The sequence below is a fragment of the Piliocolobus tephrosceles genome, chromosome 3, assembly GCF_002776525.5.
Source record: "Piliocolobus tephrosceles isolate RC106 chromosome 3, ASM277652v3, whole genome shotgun sequence".
NCBI lineage: Eukaryota > Metazoa > Chordata > Mammalia > Primates > Cercopithecidae > Piliocolobus > Piliocolobus tephrosceles.
The window spans coordinates 160,243,318-160,260,380 of record NC_045436.1 but is presented as its reverse complement, the minus strand read 5'-3'; the positions used below and the strand labels follow the sequence as shown (position 1 = coordinate 160,260,380).

General features: G+C 44.5%; 1 long non-coding RNA gene across 1 annotated transcript in view; it reads right to left on the bottom strand.

The window, feature by feature from the left end:
• Window positions 1-16,110, bottom strand: part of LOC111549855 — a 37,498-nt gene extending 21,388 nt beyond the window's left edge. The window contains exons 1-2 of the long non-coding RNA XR_002733852.1: window positions 15,864-16,110; window positions 3,247-3,336 (exon numbers count right to left, since the gene is read on the bottom strand). This is a non-coding gene — a long non-coding RNA (uncharacterized LOC111549855). The remainder of the gene's footprint in view (window positions 1-3,246; window positions 3,337-15,863) is intronic.
• Between the last annotated feature and the right edge of the window lie 953 nt (window positions 16,111-17,063).

Genomic DNA, 17,063 nt, shown 5'->3' with positions numbered 1-17,063 from the left:
AAAAACAAAAACAACTAGGAGCCCTTTTGGCCCCTAGTTCCCAGTCCAAGCCCTCCCTGCATCCGGGCTCTAAGTGTGATTCAGCAGGCTGAGGATACTGCCCATGTCCTGAAGGCTGAGCTGTCATATTTCTGTCATCCTTATCCCCTTATCCCACCCCTAGAGATTCCATCTGGCATGGCAGGAACAGTTTTTGGGGCACAGTCTTGAGTTCAAATCCCACCCCTTCTTTTAAATGGCATCACGATTTGTGGTGAGTTGCTCAAGCCCTTTGCGCTTCCGTTTCCTCATTTGTAACACAGGACAAAAACTAGAGACCCAAACTCACAAGCTTGTTGTGGAGTTTGCATGAAAGGATGTGTGAAAAGCACTTCGCAGAGCCAAAATATGAGCCTGAAGCTCGTGTCTGCAGAGGTTAAGGCAGGAAAATTACTCCTGGGGCGCCGTTCAGTGTCTCTGGAAGAAGTGAAAACCACAACAAAGCTTCGGTTGGGGGGACAGGAAACCAGAGAGACCGGGAATTCTAGTTTTTGGCGGCAGGAGGTTTCGAGCCCTTTAAAAGAAAGTTACTTCTGGTTGTTGTTGTTGTGTGTGGTTTTTTTTTTTTTGGCCAGTGTTTTCCTTGCGAATGAAACTGACTCTGTGAAGGTGGTGTCAGATGAGAGATCGAACGATTCCGCGTGGGCAGCTACAAGGTAGAGGCGGCCTTCTGTGAACACTCAGAAGCTCTTCCTGATTTCCTCCTCAGCCGGAGTAGAAGTCTGAGCTGACTGAGACATCCACATGCTTTCCTTCTGGGCAAAACAAAACCTTTCACCACGCCTTTTCTACATCTCCCAGGGCCTCCACAACTCCCATGATCCAAGACCTGCTCGAAATGCCAAAGTTACCTATTGTTAAATATTTTCAAAGCAGCGGAGGCAGTCCTGCCAACTCTGTCCCGCTGTCTCCAAGAGCTAAGGTCAACAGCCCAAGGGTCCTTGCCAATTTCCTGGAGAAGGAGGGTGTTACAGTTAAGTGGGGTGGGATCTTAAAGGGCCAGAGCCAATACTAGGGCTTCAGGCTGCCAGGTCTTCTGTCATTAGTGGGGACAGGTGGTGTCTCCTCCCTTGGTTCCTCACCCAAGCAGTTATTGTCTGCCTGTCTGATAGATGCGGTCTGGGAGGAGCTTCTGCCGGCTCACCTCTAGATAAGGGTGTGGAAAACACAGCCTTTGCTTCTTCCTGGGGACACAGTCTTGACCCTTGAGCTGGAAGGAAGAGGCTGGTTCCAGGGAGGGAATGGGCCATGTCTCAGTCAACTTCTTTCTTTCTTTCTCTCTCTTTTCTTTCTTTCTTTCTCTCTCTTTTCTTTCTTTCTTTCTCTCTCTTTTCTTTCTTTCTTTCTTTCTTTCTTTCTTTCTTTCTTTCTTTCTTTCTTTCTTTCTTTCTTTCTTTCTTTCTCTCTCTCTCTCTTTCTTTCTTTTCCTTCCTTCCTTCCTTCCTTCCTTCCTTCCTTCCTTCCTTCCTTCCTTCCTTCCTTCCTTCCTTCCCTCCTTCCTTCCTTCCTTCTTTCCTTTCTTCCTTCCTTCCTTCTTTCCTTGCTTCCTTTCTCTTATTAATTTATCATTTATTTATTCATTTGAGACAGTATCTTGCTCCGTTATCCAGTTTGAACTGCCATGGTGTGATCTCAGCTCACTGCAACCTCCGCTTCCCAGGTTGAATTGATCCTCCTGCCTCAGCCTCCCGAGCAGTGGGGACTATAGGCGTGTGCCACCATGCTGTGCTAATTTTTGTATTTTTTTGTAGAGACAGGGTTTCACCATATTGACCAGGCTGGTCTCTTGAACTCCTGGCCTCAAGTGATCCACCCGTTCACCAATCTTGGCCTCCCAAAGTGCCGGGATTATAGGTGTGAGCCACCACGCCTGGCCTCTCTCTCTCTCTTTCTTTCTTTCTATAATTTCTCTAGAAGAAATTCAGTTGACTTCTTTCTTGCCTGCTGGACCACAGAGAGGTGGACATTTGTAAGGGAGGAGAGGAGGGAAGAGAGCCACTAAAAGCAGGCACTGGCTGGGCAGGGTGGCTGCTCATACCTGTAATCCCAGTATTTTGGGAGGCCAAGATGGGAGGATCACTTGAGCCCAGGAATTGAGGCTGCAGTGAACTATCATGGCACCACTGCACTCCAGCCTGGGTAACAGAGAGAGACCCTATCTCTAAAATAAATAAATAAATAATAAATACGTAAATAAAAGCAGGCACTATTTTGGCTGTTTTGGATCTACAGCAGTATTTTCCAGTGTTTGGGCATTTGCATTCCACCTTTGTAATTTTTGCTGAATCTCTTTATTTTATTTTAATTTTTTCTTTTTTGAGACAGAGTCTTGCTCTGTCACCCAGGCTGGAGCCCAGTTGCATGATCTCGGCTCACGGCAACCTTGGTCTCCCAGGTTCAAGCGATTCTCATGCCTCAGCCTCCCAAGTAGCTGGAATTACAGGTGTGCCCACCACACCTGGCTAATTTTTTGTATTTTTAGCAGAGACAGGGTTTTGCCAGGTTGGCCAGGCTGGTCTTGAACTCCCGACCAACCTCAGGTGATCCGCCCACTTCGGCCTCCCAAAATGCTGTGATTACAGGCATAAGCCACCATGCCTGGTCTGCATTTATTTTTATAAATGCACATCTCTGGACCTAAAAATGCTTATCCATGTGACCTTTGAAACCATCTCAAGTCATAATAGCTGAAACTTATTCAGTGTTTTGGGCCCTGAACTATTTCCAAGCCCTTCATGGTAAGAATTTATTTATTCCTCACTGAGAGGAGGGGAGGGGGAGGAGAATAATACTACTGACTTCAACTACTGCTATGTGAGGATTCTCTGGCTGGTATACGTAAAGTGCTCAGAACCGTGTCTGATTGGAAGAAGATACATGCAAGCATTTGCTGTTAGTATTATCATTGCCATTTTACAGATGGCAAAATGCAGGCAAGTGTAGGGATATTGACTTGCTTAAGGGCCCAAGATGGTGGAATCAAATTCAGACACTGAGTCCGGAGCCTAGACACTAATCCCTGGTGTTGTTCACCTTCCACACTCTCGGAAACACTTCAAATCACCTAGAAGAAGTGCTGGCTGTTTGTCACCTGGATGTAAAGGTGTGGGGTGTGGTGCCTGCTTCTCTGACAAGTGAAGTTGGTGTGCAGTTTAGGACTGGAGGAAGGAGGAGTCCCATGTCTACTCAGAAATGTCAGGAACTCACCTGCTAAGCTGCCCCATCCAGGGAGAATGCTGAAACTTTATCCATTCCGAACAGAATCTTCAGAGGAAAGAGGTGCTGTCTTCACTGTTCCTGCAATGCAGAACCAAGCGTTCCGGCTTTGAACAAAGGCATTGACTATAAGTTACTGGCTTGAGTATTCTACATGCCTAGCCCTGGGGGAGAGGCGGTGGACTTGAATCCAGCCTGTTCTATAAGTGTGCAATGCCTAATGGTCCAAAAGATGTTGCAGATGAAGTTTTTGATCTTTCTGAGAGTAATCTGTTTTTCACCACCCCAGAGGCCCTCATTTGCATACCAACATATTGATTTGGTAAATAAAACTGTTCCATTTCTTCCATACAGCAGATCCCTAAAGGGTCTTAACCTGATCAATGGAGTCCAGTTGAACTTACGATAGGGACCTGAGAGTGCCTCCTGCCTGCTTCAGAGAGTTGAGATTTAATCTACTAATTTAGACTTCCAAACAGCCCCAGACAACGAACAGCTTACGCTGTGTGCATTTTTCAAACATTCAGAAAATGCTTTTGCTGTTAAAAACTTCTATCTTCTTTCCTCTGCCTTTTAAGGAGAGTACCAATTGTAAGGCTTCGTTTAGAACAACTTTTTTGTTTGTTTTTGTTTCTGTTTTTTCCTTAAGCAACGGAATCTCACTCTGTTACCCAGGATGGAGTGCAGTGGCACAATCACAGCTCACCGAAGCCTTAGACTTCTTGGGCTGAAGTGATCCCAGCCTCCTGAGTAGCTAGAACCATGCCTGGCTAATTTCTTAATTTTTTTAGAGACGGGGTCTCACTATGTTTCCCGGTCTGGTCTCCAACTCCTAGCCTCAAACAGTGCTCCCACCTTGATCTCCCAAAGTTCTGGGATTACAGGTGTGAGCCACTGTACCCGGCCTAGAACAAGTTTCTAATACAGACTCATCTCAATCTGTTGAGAAACAGTTGTTGTTGTTGTGTGTGTGTGTGTGTGTGTGTGTGTATGTTTAAGTCGGGTTTACTGAGGCATAATTTGCCACAGTAAAATTTGCATTTCTTAGGTCGACACATCTAAAGTTTTAACAAATGTAAGCTGTACCACTATCACCACAATTATGATAGATAATAGATAATATTTCATCATTCCCCCTAAAGTTCCCTCACGCCCCTTTGTAGTCAATCTCTTGCCCGTCCCAATCCTTGGCAGCCACTGTCCTGGTGTTTGCCTCTGTAGCTGTATCTTTTTTTTTGGCAGAGTCTCACTCTGTCGCCCAGGCTGGATGAAGTGGCATGATCTTGGCTCACTGCAGCCTCCAACTCCCGGGTTCAAGTGATTCTCCTGCCTCAGCCTCCCCAGTAGCTGGGATTACAGGCATGTGCCACCACGCCAAGCTAATTTTGTATTTTTAGTAGAGATGAGGTTTCGCCATGTTGGCCAGGCTGGTCTTGAACTCCTGACTTCAAGTGATCCACTCGCCTCAGCCTCCCAAAGTGCTGGGATTACAGGCATTAGCCACTGTGCCTGTCCTATAGCTATGTCTTTTTTACAGTAGGTATTTTTACTTTAAATGGCAAGGCGGCTATTTTTTTTTTTTTAAGTCACATGTTTGCTACTAAAAATGTCTGGAAAGACCAAATAAAATAAAATAAATAAAAATATCTGGAAAGAAGCTGCTATTTTTAAATTATTTATGCCCCACACTCCTTATTGCAAAAAGGATATAAGGCAGGCCAGGTGCTGTGACTCACGCCTATAATCCCAGCACTTTGGAAGGCCAAGATGAGCGGATCACTTGAGGCCAGGAGTTCAAGACCAGCCTGGTCAACATGGTGAAACTCCATCTCTAATAAAAAAAAAATTCAAAAATTAGCCAGGTATGGTGGTGTGTGCCTGTGATCCCGGCTACTCAGGAGGCTGAGGTGGGAGAATTGCTAGAACCTGGGAGGCAGAAGTTGTAGTGAGCAGAGATTATGCCATTGCACTCCAACCTGGGTGACAGAGTAAAACTCCATCTCAAAAAGAAAAAAAAAAATAGATATAAGGCAGCAATAAAGTCATACAGTGAGAAAAACCACTGCAAGGAAGTCTAGACAGAGTGAAGACGGGTTGAAGGATTCCTTCTCCCCAGCTTTAAAAGAAAAATGGCATGCGCCTTTGGTCCCAGCTACTCAGGAGGCTGAGGCAGGAGGATGGCTTGAGCTCAGGAGTTTGAGGCTGCAGTGAGTTACGAATAGTGCCGCTGCACTTCAGCCACAGGCAACAAGGACGGATCCTGTCTCAAAAAATTTAAATGAGAAGTTTACATCTTCAAATAAATTGCAAGAATAGGACGATGAATGCCTCTATACTCTTCTCCTAAATTTACCAACTGTTAACATTTTTGCCACATTTCTTCTCTCTCTCTCTTTGTACATGTATACACTCTTGTTTATTTATGTTTGTTTGGTTTTGCTGAGCCTTTTGAGAATAACCTGCAGAAATCATAAGACTATCTCCCTAAACACTTCAGCACGCATCTCCTAACAACAGAGGCATTCTCCCTCAGAAACACTATAAATTGTTACTCAGTAAATTTAGTAATCATTAGATGCTATTATTTAACATATAGTGGCACTTTGGGAAGCTGAGGTGGGCAGAGGACTTGAGGCCAGGAGTTGAAGACCAGCCTGGCCAACATACTGAAATGCTGTCTCTATTAAAAATACAAAATTTAGCCGGGCATGGTGGTGAACACCTGTAATTCCAGCTACTTGGGAGGCTGAGGCTTGAGATCACTTAAACCTGGGAGGTGGTGGCTGCAGTGAGCTGAGATCACGCCTCTGCACTCCAGCCTGGAGACAGAGCGAGACTCTGTCTCAATAAATAAGTAAATAAATAAATAAAAATAACATATAGTCTATAATCACTTTTCTCCAGTTGTTCCAATGATGTCTTTTATAGCTGCTTAGGTTTTTCAAGAAAAACGTTAATTCAGCATATCCAATGAAGGATCAGGCATTGTATTTTGTTGTGTGATTTATGTCATTTTAGCTTCCTTTATTCTTGAACAGTTCGCCCAGCCTATCTATCTATCTATCTATCTATCTATCTATCTATCTATCTATCTACCTACCTACCTACCTATCTATCTATATCTTTTATGACATTAACATTTTTGAAGAGTTCAGGCCAGTTGTTTTTCACAGTGTTCCTTAGTTTGGATTTGCCTAACTGTGTGCCCGTGGTTTAGACTCAGCCAAGGGAACCACGGGTGAGAGGTTGTGTCCTTTTCAGTGTTTGGGAGAGGCACCTGCAAGACATTTCTGAAAAGTTCCTTTTGCAAAAGAAAAGCAAGCCCCAAGTTCTTCCTGAAAGAAGAGCATTTAGCTTTGAATGTCTCCTTAGTTGCTACTGTGTGCAAATCTCTTTAGCAAGGCATTTTCAGGAGGGACTGATTAAGAATTATGGTTTAGATTTTAGTTAAATGCTGTCACTTAGCTTTAAAACATATGTTCCCATATTCCCTGCATCAATGATGATTTCTATTTTATTACTCTTTGAATCATTTCTCCCTCTTTGGGAATATATCTCTTCAGTTATTATGTAACACGGTGGAAAAGTAGGATCAGACTTACAAAATGTGAGTCACACGCCCAGTTTTCGTAAGCCTACTTGAGTCTTTTCCCTGGTGTGCACATGGCTGACTCCCTTACAGTCTCCAGATCTAAATGTTCCCTCTCCAAGTGGCCAATCCCAACTTCCCTCCTGAAAACATCAGCTACCACTGTATCCTCAATCCCTTTCATCCCCCATATCCTAAAAAATAGAGACAGGGGACTGGGCGTGGTGGCTCACACCTATAATCCTAGCACTTTGGGAGGCTGAGGTGGGTGGATCGCCTGAGGTCAGGAGTTCAAGACCAGCCTTGTCAACATGCTAAAACCTTATCTCTACTAAAAGTACAAAAATTAGCCGGGCGTGGTGGTACATGCCTGTAATCCCAGCTACTCAGGAGGCTGAGGCAGGAGAATCGCTTGAACTCGGGGGGCAGAGGTTGCAGTGAGCCATGATCACACCACTTTACTCCAGCCTGGGCTATAGAGTGAGACTTTTTCTCAAAAAAAAAAAAAAAAAAAAAGGTAGAGACGGGATCTTGCTACTTGCCCAGGCTTGTCTTGAACTCTTGGCCTCCAGCAATTCTCCCACGTCAGCCTTTCTAGTAGTTGCTGGGATGACAGGCATGCACCACCAAGCCTGGATTCATTCCACCTATTTTTTCTCTCTCTCCTTTTCAATTCTTATCTCTTGTTATCTCCAATATCCAATATAACTACTTATTTGTGTATTTATTATCGTTGGTCTCTTCCTGACGGCACATGGGCCCCATGGGGCAGGGATTTCTGTCTGTGGTGTCCACTGCTATAGTCCCTGCACTGAGAACCGTGCCTGACACATCATACGATCCTATGCATATTTACTGAGTGAACGAAGGAACAGGTGAATGACTCTTTGTCCAGTGAGCAAATTATTTCATGTTTAGAATGAGAGAATTGTGAAAGTTATTGATCTCGTAGTAGTTAAGAGTATACAAGAGCTTGGGTTGGGTTCAAATTGTTGTTTGAACATGGCTCATCTTTTACAGGAGACTATTCCAGAATCTCAAGATTAGGTGGCAGTGACGTATGGTACTAAGAGGCCCAAGAACCCTGGCCTGGTGACCTGACTCCATGTGTCATAACGGTGGAACCTTGACACTCCAGGCTCTGTCAAAATGGGGTTCTCTCCCCTTGGGGCCACACCCTCCTTTAATTCGTTTCATTTCAAGGAGATGGCCCCAAAGGATAGAGAAAGGGTTTCCCACCAGGTGTGGTGGCTCACCCCTGTAATCCCAGCACTTTGGGAAGCTGAGGTGGGCGGATCAGTTGAGGTGAGGAGTTCGAGACCAGCCTGGCCAACAAGGTGAAACCCTGTCTCTACAAAAATACAAAAATTAGCCAGGAGTGGTGGCTGCACCTATAATCCAAGCTACTCGGGAGGCTGAGCCAGGAGAATCACTTGAACCCAAGAGGTGGAGGCTGCAGTAAGCCGAGATCATGCCACTTCACTCCAGCCTAGGCGACAGAGCAAGACGCTGTCTCAAAAAAAAAAAAAAAAAAAAAAAAAAAAAACAAAAAGAAAAGAAAAGGGGTTTCCCTTGTCTTTTATTCCTTCTCATATGCAAATAGCAGTTTTGCTGCTTTCATCCTTCCTGTTGAGGCACCATCAACTTACCACTACTCTCAATGTCTGGGATGAAGACAGAGTGGGGCCTGGCCCTCCTGCCAAGACCCAATGGGTTACTGCTCTGACAGGGCAGAGGTCCCAACTCCTTTTATTACCATCATGGGGCAGAAATTGTGGTGCCTGGGGCCATGCAGTCACAACTCTTATGTCATTTGGACCTCAAGGACAAAGGATTTCTTGTTCTTTAATAGAAACAAACTAATCAAAGCACAGTGATTTCTAAACAAAGAAAGAACCCTGATACCGAGTGCAAATCAAGGAGACTGATTTCTAAGCAAAGAGAGAGTCGTAATGCAGTGTGTGCCGGCAAGAAAAGACAACGGAAGCCACAGGCTGTTACTCACATATGCTCCCTGGAGAAGGCAGTCTCGGTGAGTGTGGTCATGGGAACCTAGGGCCATTGAAGGATTTTCCTGAGAGCTGTCCCTTCCCCTTGGGCAAATTCCTCAACCTCTCCAGCTGAGGGATTTTTTTCCATCTGTATTTGAGGATAATAATATTTATCTTTCATGGTTCTTGGTAATGAATAGAGGTAATATATGCAAAATGTTGGACAGAGAGTAGGTATTTAATATTAATAATAGTGATAATAATATAGTAGCTACCATTTATTGAGCAGCTGTTCTGTGCATGCTTACAGCAACCTTATAACCTCATTCCATAGGCACTTTTCTTTTCTTTCTTTTTTTTTAAGACAGAGTCTGGCTCTATCACCCAGGCTAGAGTGCAGTGGTGCGATCTCGGCTCACTGCAACCTCCACCTTCCAGGTTCAAGCGATTCTCTTGCCTCAGCCTCCCAAGTAGCTGGGACTACAGGCGTGTGCCACCATGCCAGGCTAATTTTGTATTTTTAGTAGTAACAGGATTTCACTATGTTGGCTAGACTGGTCTTGAACTTCTGACCTCAGGTGATCCACCTGCCTTGGCCTCCCAAGTGCTGGGATTACAGGTATGAGCCACCACGCCTGGCCTTAAATTCTTAATTGCTTCGTTTGATGTCTTTTCAAGTAAGTGAAATATACACATTTTTTCATATAAAAGTATATATAAAATATGTATTTTAATAAAATATATATTTTTTAAGTTAAGTGAAAAATATATACATTACAATTTTCCAAGTAAGTGAAATATATACAGTCATGTCAACAATGGACTGCATATATGATTGTGGTCCCATAAGATTATAATACTGTATTTTCACAGTACCTTTTCTATGTTTAGATACACAAATACTTCCCATTGTGTTATGACTGCCTTTGTTTAGATACATAAATACTTCTGATTGTGTTATAGTTGCCTACAGTATTTAGTACAGTCACATGTTCTATGGGTTTGTAGCTGTACCATATATCCTAGGTGTGTGTGTAGCAGGCTACGCCATCTAGGTTTTTGTGAAAGTACCCCCTAGGATGATCACACAATGACGAAATTGCCTAATGATGTGTTTCTCTTTTTTTTTTTTTTTTTTTTGAGACAGTGTCTCACTCTGTCACCTGGGCTGAAGTACAATGGCGCGATCTTGGCTCACTGTAACCTCCGCCTCCCGGGTTCAAGTGATTCTCCTGCCTCAGTCTTCTTAATAGCTGGGATTACAGGCGTGCACCATCACACCCGGCTAATTTTTGTATTTTTAGTAGAGACGGGGTTTCACCACCTTGGCCAGGCTGGTCTCAAACTCCTGACCTCGTGATTCGCCTGCCTCAGCCTCCGAAAGTGCTGGGATTGCAGTTTTCCACTGCGCCTGGCCTCAAGCGATTGTCTTGCCTCAGCCTCTTTAATAACTGGAACTACACACACTTGCCAGCATGATTTTGCCATGTTGTCCAGGCTGGTCTCGAACTCGTGACCTCAAGTGATCTGCATGCCTCGGCCTCCCAAGGTGCTGGGATTACAAGCATGAGCCACTGCACCTGGCCTGAGTACTCTATTTAAAACGCACTCCTCTCCTGTTACTCTCAGTTTGGCTTTGTTTACCTTCATAGCAATTAGCCTCACCTGAGGTATCATAGTCTACTCATGACTCCTCTGATGTAAGCTCCATGAGGCAGGGGCTGTATTTGGGCCTTTGCTTGTTTCCGGCGCCTGGCATGGAGTTATCTCTCAGCAAATATTTGTTGAATGTCTGGACGTGGTGGCACATGCCTGTAATTCTAGCACTTTGGGAGGCTGAGGTGGGAGGATCACTTGAGCCCAGTCGGTTGAGGCTGCAGTGAGCCATGACGGTGCCACTAAACTCCAGCCTGAGAGACAGCAGGAACTTGTCTCAAAAAAATTTTTTTTTATTGTTGTTGAATGAATGCTTGAAGAGCCAAAGGAGCTGATTTAACCTTTCAAAGGCATTAGATCAAACAGGCAGGGCTAGTTTTTCAGATCTGAGAGGGTGCCCAGGAGCTCTTCCCTCTTTCCAGCCCCTCAGTTCAGTTTTCTGGAACAAGAAGGCAACATTGCATTTGGATAACCACAGCTTTTTCTCAAAGGCTTTTGACCCTGCAGTTGGTTTTTTGTTTGTTTGTTTGTTTGTTTTGAAATGGCATTTGGCTCTTATCACCCAGGCTGGAGTACAAGGGCGTGTTATCAGCTCACTGCAACCTTGGCTTCCCAGGTTCAAGCAATTCTTTTGCTTCAGCCTCCCCAGTAGCTTGGATTACAGGTGTGTGCCACCACACCCGGTTAATTTTTGTGTTTTTAGTAGTACAGGGTTTCACTATGTTGGCCAGGCTGGTCTTGAACTCCTGACCTCAGGTGATCCGCCTGCCTCAGCCTCCCAAAGTGCTGGGATTACAGGTGTGAGCCACTTTGCCCAGCCAAACATCTTTGATCTCTGACAGTCCACCAGACCATTCTGAGTACCTGCCCACCTAGTAATTAGTTATTTCCTCCTTTCCATGATTGTCTCCCCGTTACCAATTTGTAGCATATTTATTAATTTCCTGTTATGAATATGACACTATGTTAATAATGTGGATGCTTTATTAAAATGCAAAGTGACTCTTCCTCCTCAAGTAGGGTAGAGGCAGTATCATTTAGTAGTTAAGGCAGAGAAGGATACGGATGACAGAACGTCTGGGTACAAACCCTCTTTTAGTTTTTGTTTTGTTTTGTTTTGTTTTGTTTGAGACAGGCTCTTGCTCTGTCACCCAGCCTGGAGTGCAGTGGCACTAACACAGCCTGGGCTCAAGCAGTCTCCTGCCTTGGTCTCCCAAGGTGTTGGGGTTACAGGTGTGAGCCATTACACCTGGCTCAAATCCTCTTTTTACTACTTACTAGCCGTGTGACTTGTGCAAGTCACCTAAACTCCCTAAGCCTCAGTTTTTTGTTGTTGTTTTTGTTTTTTTAGATGGAATCTTGCTCTGTCGCCCAGGATGGAGTGCAGTGGCACGATCTCGGCTCACAGCAATGTCTGCCTCTCAGGTTCAAGCGGTTCTCCTGTCTCAGCCTCCCAAGCAGCTGGGATTACAGGTGCATGCTGGCACGCCTGGCGAATTTTTCGTATTTTAGTAGAGATGGGGCCCAGCGTCAGTTTTTAATCTCAGAAATGGAGATGACAACAGTACTTACTGCTAGTGAACCACGAGTTTGTTACAGTAAGCTCCCAGAGCCTTGCTCGGCATAATGCTACCACTAGATGACGTTTCGTGGCTAGCATAGAATCGTATTGTGTGCCGGGCGCAATGGCTCGTGCCTGTAATCCCACCACTTTGGGAGACTGAGACGGGTGGGTCACATGAGGTCAGCAGTTTCAGACCAGCCTGACCAACAAGGTGAAACCCCGTCTCTACTAAAAGTACAAAAATTAACTGGGCGTGGTGGCGCATGCCTGTAATCCCAGCTACTCAGGAGGCTGAGGCAGAAGAATCACTTGAACCTGAGAAGAGGAGGCTGAGCTGAGATCATACCATTGCACTCAAGCCTGGGTAACAGGGGTGAAATTCTGTCTCAGAAAAATAAAAAACACAAAAGAATCATATTGTGAAGAGTGTCTATGCATCGATAAAAACTGAAATAACAATACGTGGATTGGATGACTCAGTGCAGTGTTTATACACACAGTGGACACAGGGGACATCCTGGTATAATGGAAAGAGCATGTGCTCGGGAACCATGCTGGCCTGCATAGGAGTGCCCACTCTAGCTTTTGCTAGCTGTGAGATCTTGAGACCTTCCTCATCCAGTTTCCTTGTTTGCATAACATGGACTTGAATTTTTGCTTATCGGAGTATTTGTGAAGATTTAACAAGATGCTCATTTCCTTCCCTGTGAATGTCTATTGCTGTTTAGAAATCCTGAAGAGAAGGTAAAAAGACTGTTCTGATTGAGTTGGGAAGTGGGTATGAAGTCAATACCTCACTTGGTTAATCAGAAAGACTCCTTTTAGTGAACGGGATTAGAGCTTTGATTGAAAAAAAAAAGCTGCTGGGTGCAGTGGCTCACGCCTGTAATCCCAACACTCTGGGAGGCCAAGGCAGGCAGATTACCTGAGGTCAGGAGTTCGAGACCAGCCTGGCCAATTGGTGAAACCCAATCTCTACAAAATATTCAAAACTTAGCCAGGCATGGTGGCGAGTGTCTGCAGTCTTAGCTACTTGGGGGACTGAGGCATGAGAATTGCTTGAACCTGGGAGGCAGAGGTTGCAGTGAACCAAGATTGTACCACTGTACTCCAGCCTGGACAACAGAGCAAGACCCTGTCTCAAAAAAAAAAGGAAGGAAGGAAGGAAGGAAAGAAAGAAGCTAAAGAAAAATTGTTCTATCAAAACAGAATAAAAGAGGATAATGATTTAGTCAAGGAATGTGTTGATGTCTGTATCATATAGATCCTTATCTTGTAATCCATGTTATAGAATCCTAAAAACTCAGCCTCTGAGGGGGACTAAGGAGCTCTGTAGCTTATTGTAGAAGCCCCTCTATAGACACCATCTCCCAAAAAGGGGTCATCTGACCTCTATTGGAATACTTCTAGGATGGCCAATTCACTGTTGCATGAGACTGATGATTTTGCTTTTGATAACTTGAGCTCTTTCTAAGGTTTGCCCCCAAATTCTTCCTGCAGCTGACTTCCACCAGCCTCTGACAAAGCACATTTTCCCATCTCTTTTCTCTGTGACTTGGCAGGGATTAGATTTTAATGGTTATCTACTGAGCAGAGTACTTTACAGTTCTTGGTAATAGCCCCTTATTTGGGAAAATCAATACCAGAAATAGCTGAAGCTTTAAAAAAATTCACCAGACATCTATCTGAGGTGGTTTAATAGCATGGCATTTGTAATTCCCACCACAGTCTGCAATGCAGTGGTGAGCACTGGCACTGATAACAGTGATGATATATTCCACAGCTAAAATATATTTCTTAGTATCACATCTCAAGTCCAGTTCATTTTGTCAACATTATTGAGCATCTTACTAGGCTGTAGAAGGCACTAAATCCAACATAAACTTGCAAGCTGGTTTTCTCTTTCAACTCCTATTATCATTGTTTAGAACCACATTCATGAGATGTGATGTAAAATAACATGATTGATGCTCTTAACAAAGCCATGAATGGGATGGGGTGGAGGGAGGCAGCTTAAATGTGCACTAGAAAATGTTGATGCAAGGCTGGGATGAGGATGAGGAGAGTGAGGGACCTGGGACACAAAGTCTAAGGATCCTGTCCACCTAGTCCCTGCTCCTGTCTTCAAGGCCTCTTCTAGGTGTGGCATTTTGTGACCTAGTGCATACACATGAAGTGTGTGGTCTTCAAAGTCATCACCTGGGAAACCCTGACTTTCAAACAATGCTTCTATTGTTCACACTTTAGCAGCGGTGCTTGAGAATTACCTTCAGAGCCTGCATTGCATTTTTAAATTTCCATATGTCTTTGGGGGAATGATAAATCTTCGACCTTTGGAGGTAGATTTGATTTTCAGAAACAGACACAAATCATCTGTAGCCAAATCTAGGGATTAATATGGAGTAGACAAGCCACATAACTCTATGTGGAGTCAAAAGTAGATTTTCACTTGTGTGTTGTAAATTAGCCTTGAAGGCAATCTTGACGGAGGGGGCTGCAGAATGTGTTTTGAGCTACAACAACTTTCCAGATTGGTACATATGCTCTGAAGGCATCCACTCCAAAGCCATTACTTGCTCTATTATGAGAGTTTGGGAGTGTTTATTTTCTTTTTTTTATTTTGGAGATGGAGTCTCACTGTGTCACCCAGGTTGGAGTGCAATGGCACCATCTCGGCTCACTGCAACCTCCGCCTCCTGGGTTCAAGTGATTCTCCTGCCTCAGCCTCCTGAGTAGCTGGGATTATAGGCGTGTGCCACCACACTTGGCTAATTTTTGTATTTTTAGTAGAGACAGGGTTTCACCATGTTGGCCAGGCTGGTCTCAAACTCGTGACCTCAGGTGATCTGCCTACCTCAGCCTCCCAAAGTGCTGGGATTATAGGTGTGAGCCACTGTGACCTGCCTGGAGTGTTTATTCTAAAAGTCACTTTGATTACTTTCTAGCTAAACTCTGTATTATTGAGTTAGAGTAAATAGAAACCTTTTAACTTTTCTTCAGTCCTTCTTCTTAAAGGTTGTAAGTGTGGAGAAATGACATAATACTAATATATTACAAAATACTAACGTATTTGCTTTATGATTAAGAGTTGACCCTTAAGAGAAATTGAACGGAACCAAGACATCTTAAGTCCTCTTGTAATCTCTCAAACATCTCAATTTCTCTTCAGGTTTGATTGAAATGTTTCATGTTGGGGAAATCCAAAGATTCCTTGGTGAGTTATCTCAGTCAAAGCAGGAAAGAGGGACCTTCCGATATTCCTATTGCTGATCTGGAAAATCTTAGCTGGCAGAGAAATGAAGAAAGAACTGAAGACCCTGCAATCCAACCAGTAAGCATCTTCAGACAGTTCCAAGAACTCAGACTTGTTGACTTCTACTGTGGTCATATGTTGGGCCAAAGTCTGAAAAACAGAACACCTGAGCTCCATGCCTGAAGACCATCCCAATCCCAATCAATATTGTACTCACTTTTTTTTTTTTTTTTTTTTTGAGACAGAGTATCACTCTGTTGCCCAGGCTAGAGTGTAGCGACACAATCTCGGCTCATTGCATCCCCCTCCTGGGTTCAAGCAATTCTCCTGCCTCAGCCTCTCGTAAAGCTGGGATTATAGTCACGTGCCACCATGCCCAGCTAATCTTTCTGCGTTTTTACTAGGGACAGGGTTTCACCAGGTTAGCCAGGCTAGTCTTGAACTCCTGACCTCAAGTGATCTGCTACCTCTGCCTCCCAAAGTGCTGGGATTACAGGAGTGAGCCACTGTGCCCGGCCGGCACTGGGCTCTTAATCTCCCCAGATATCTACTTACCCATTTGCAAGTCCCTGCCCCAGATAGTAAGCTGCTTCTCCAGCTTCCCAGATAGCTTTTACTCCTTGTGAGAAACCAGCAGTTTCAGATGTCATTCTTGAAATTCAGTCTGAGGTTTTTCAGGCCTAAGACCTGTTGGCCACTTTCTGCTGATGTGGCCTTCGGGTAGAAGTAACCTTCAGTTGGGCTTCCCAGCCACTTGAGTTTGCAGGAAACTATTCTGTATAAGCCTTTGAAAAACAGCAAGCTTCAAAACTCTTACTAATCTCTAAGTTGGAGCCTTGGGGACATATTTACACACCCTGGTAATTAATTGTTTGATAGCAGAGTTATTGCTAATTGTTTTATGGTTTTGCAACTCTGTGTGGTGGCTTACAATTGGTTCTCAGCCAGGCTGGGAGTGGTGGCTCATGCTTGTGATCCCAGCACTTTGGGAGGCCGAGGCGGGTGGATCATGAGGTCAGGAGTTCAAGACCAGCCTGGCCAACATGATGAAACCCTGTCTCTACTAAAAATACAAAAATTAGCTGGATGTGGTGGCACTTGCCTGTAATCCCAGCTACTCAGGAGGCTGAGGCAGGAGAATTGCTTGATCCCAGGAGGCAGAGGTTGCAATGAGCCAAGATCGTGCCACTACACTCCAGCCTGGGTGACAGAGTGAGACTCTGTCTCAAAAAAAGGAAAAAAAAAAATTGGTTCTCAGCTGAGACCAAAGAAACATGTGCCTTCAGGATATATTGAAACAAGAAATTATCTTTGAATGGGTGGAGTGATAGAGGGAAAGTCCAAAGGTTTATTACGCTTGAAAGCTAAAGAGGAGGGGAGCAAATACCTCCTGTGAGCTGGGCACAGTTATGCTGTCAAGTGATGCTCTGCGTTATTCTATTTGATCCACTGGTCTAAGAGGGTAGGGTCATCGTCTTCTTTTTAGCAGTTCAGAAAGTAGAGACTCAGAGGAGTTAAGAAACTGCACCAACTCTGGCTGGGCATGGTGGCTCATGCCTGTAATCCCAGCGCTTTGGGAGGCCAAGGCAGGTGGATCACCTGAGGTCAAGAGTTCGAGACCATCCTGATAAACATGATGAAACCCTGTCTCTACTAAAAATACAAAAATTAGCTGGGTGTGGTGGTGGGCACCTGTAATCCCAGCTGCTCAGGAGGGCGCGGCAGGAGAATCACTTGAACCCAGGAGGCAGAGGT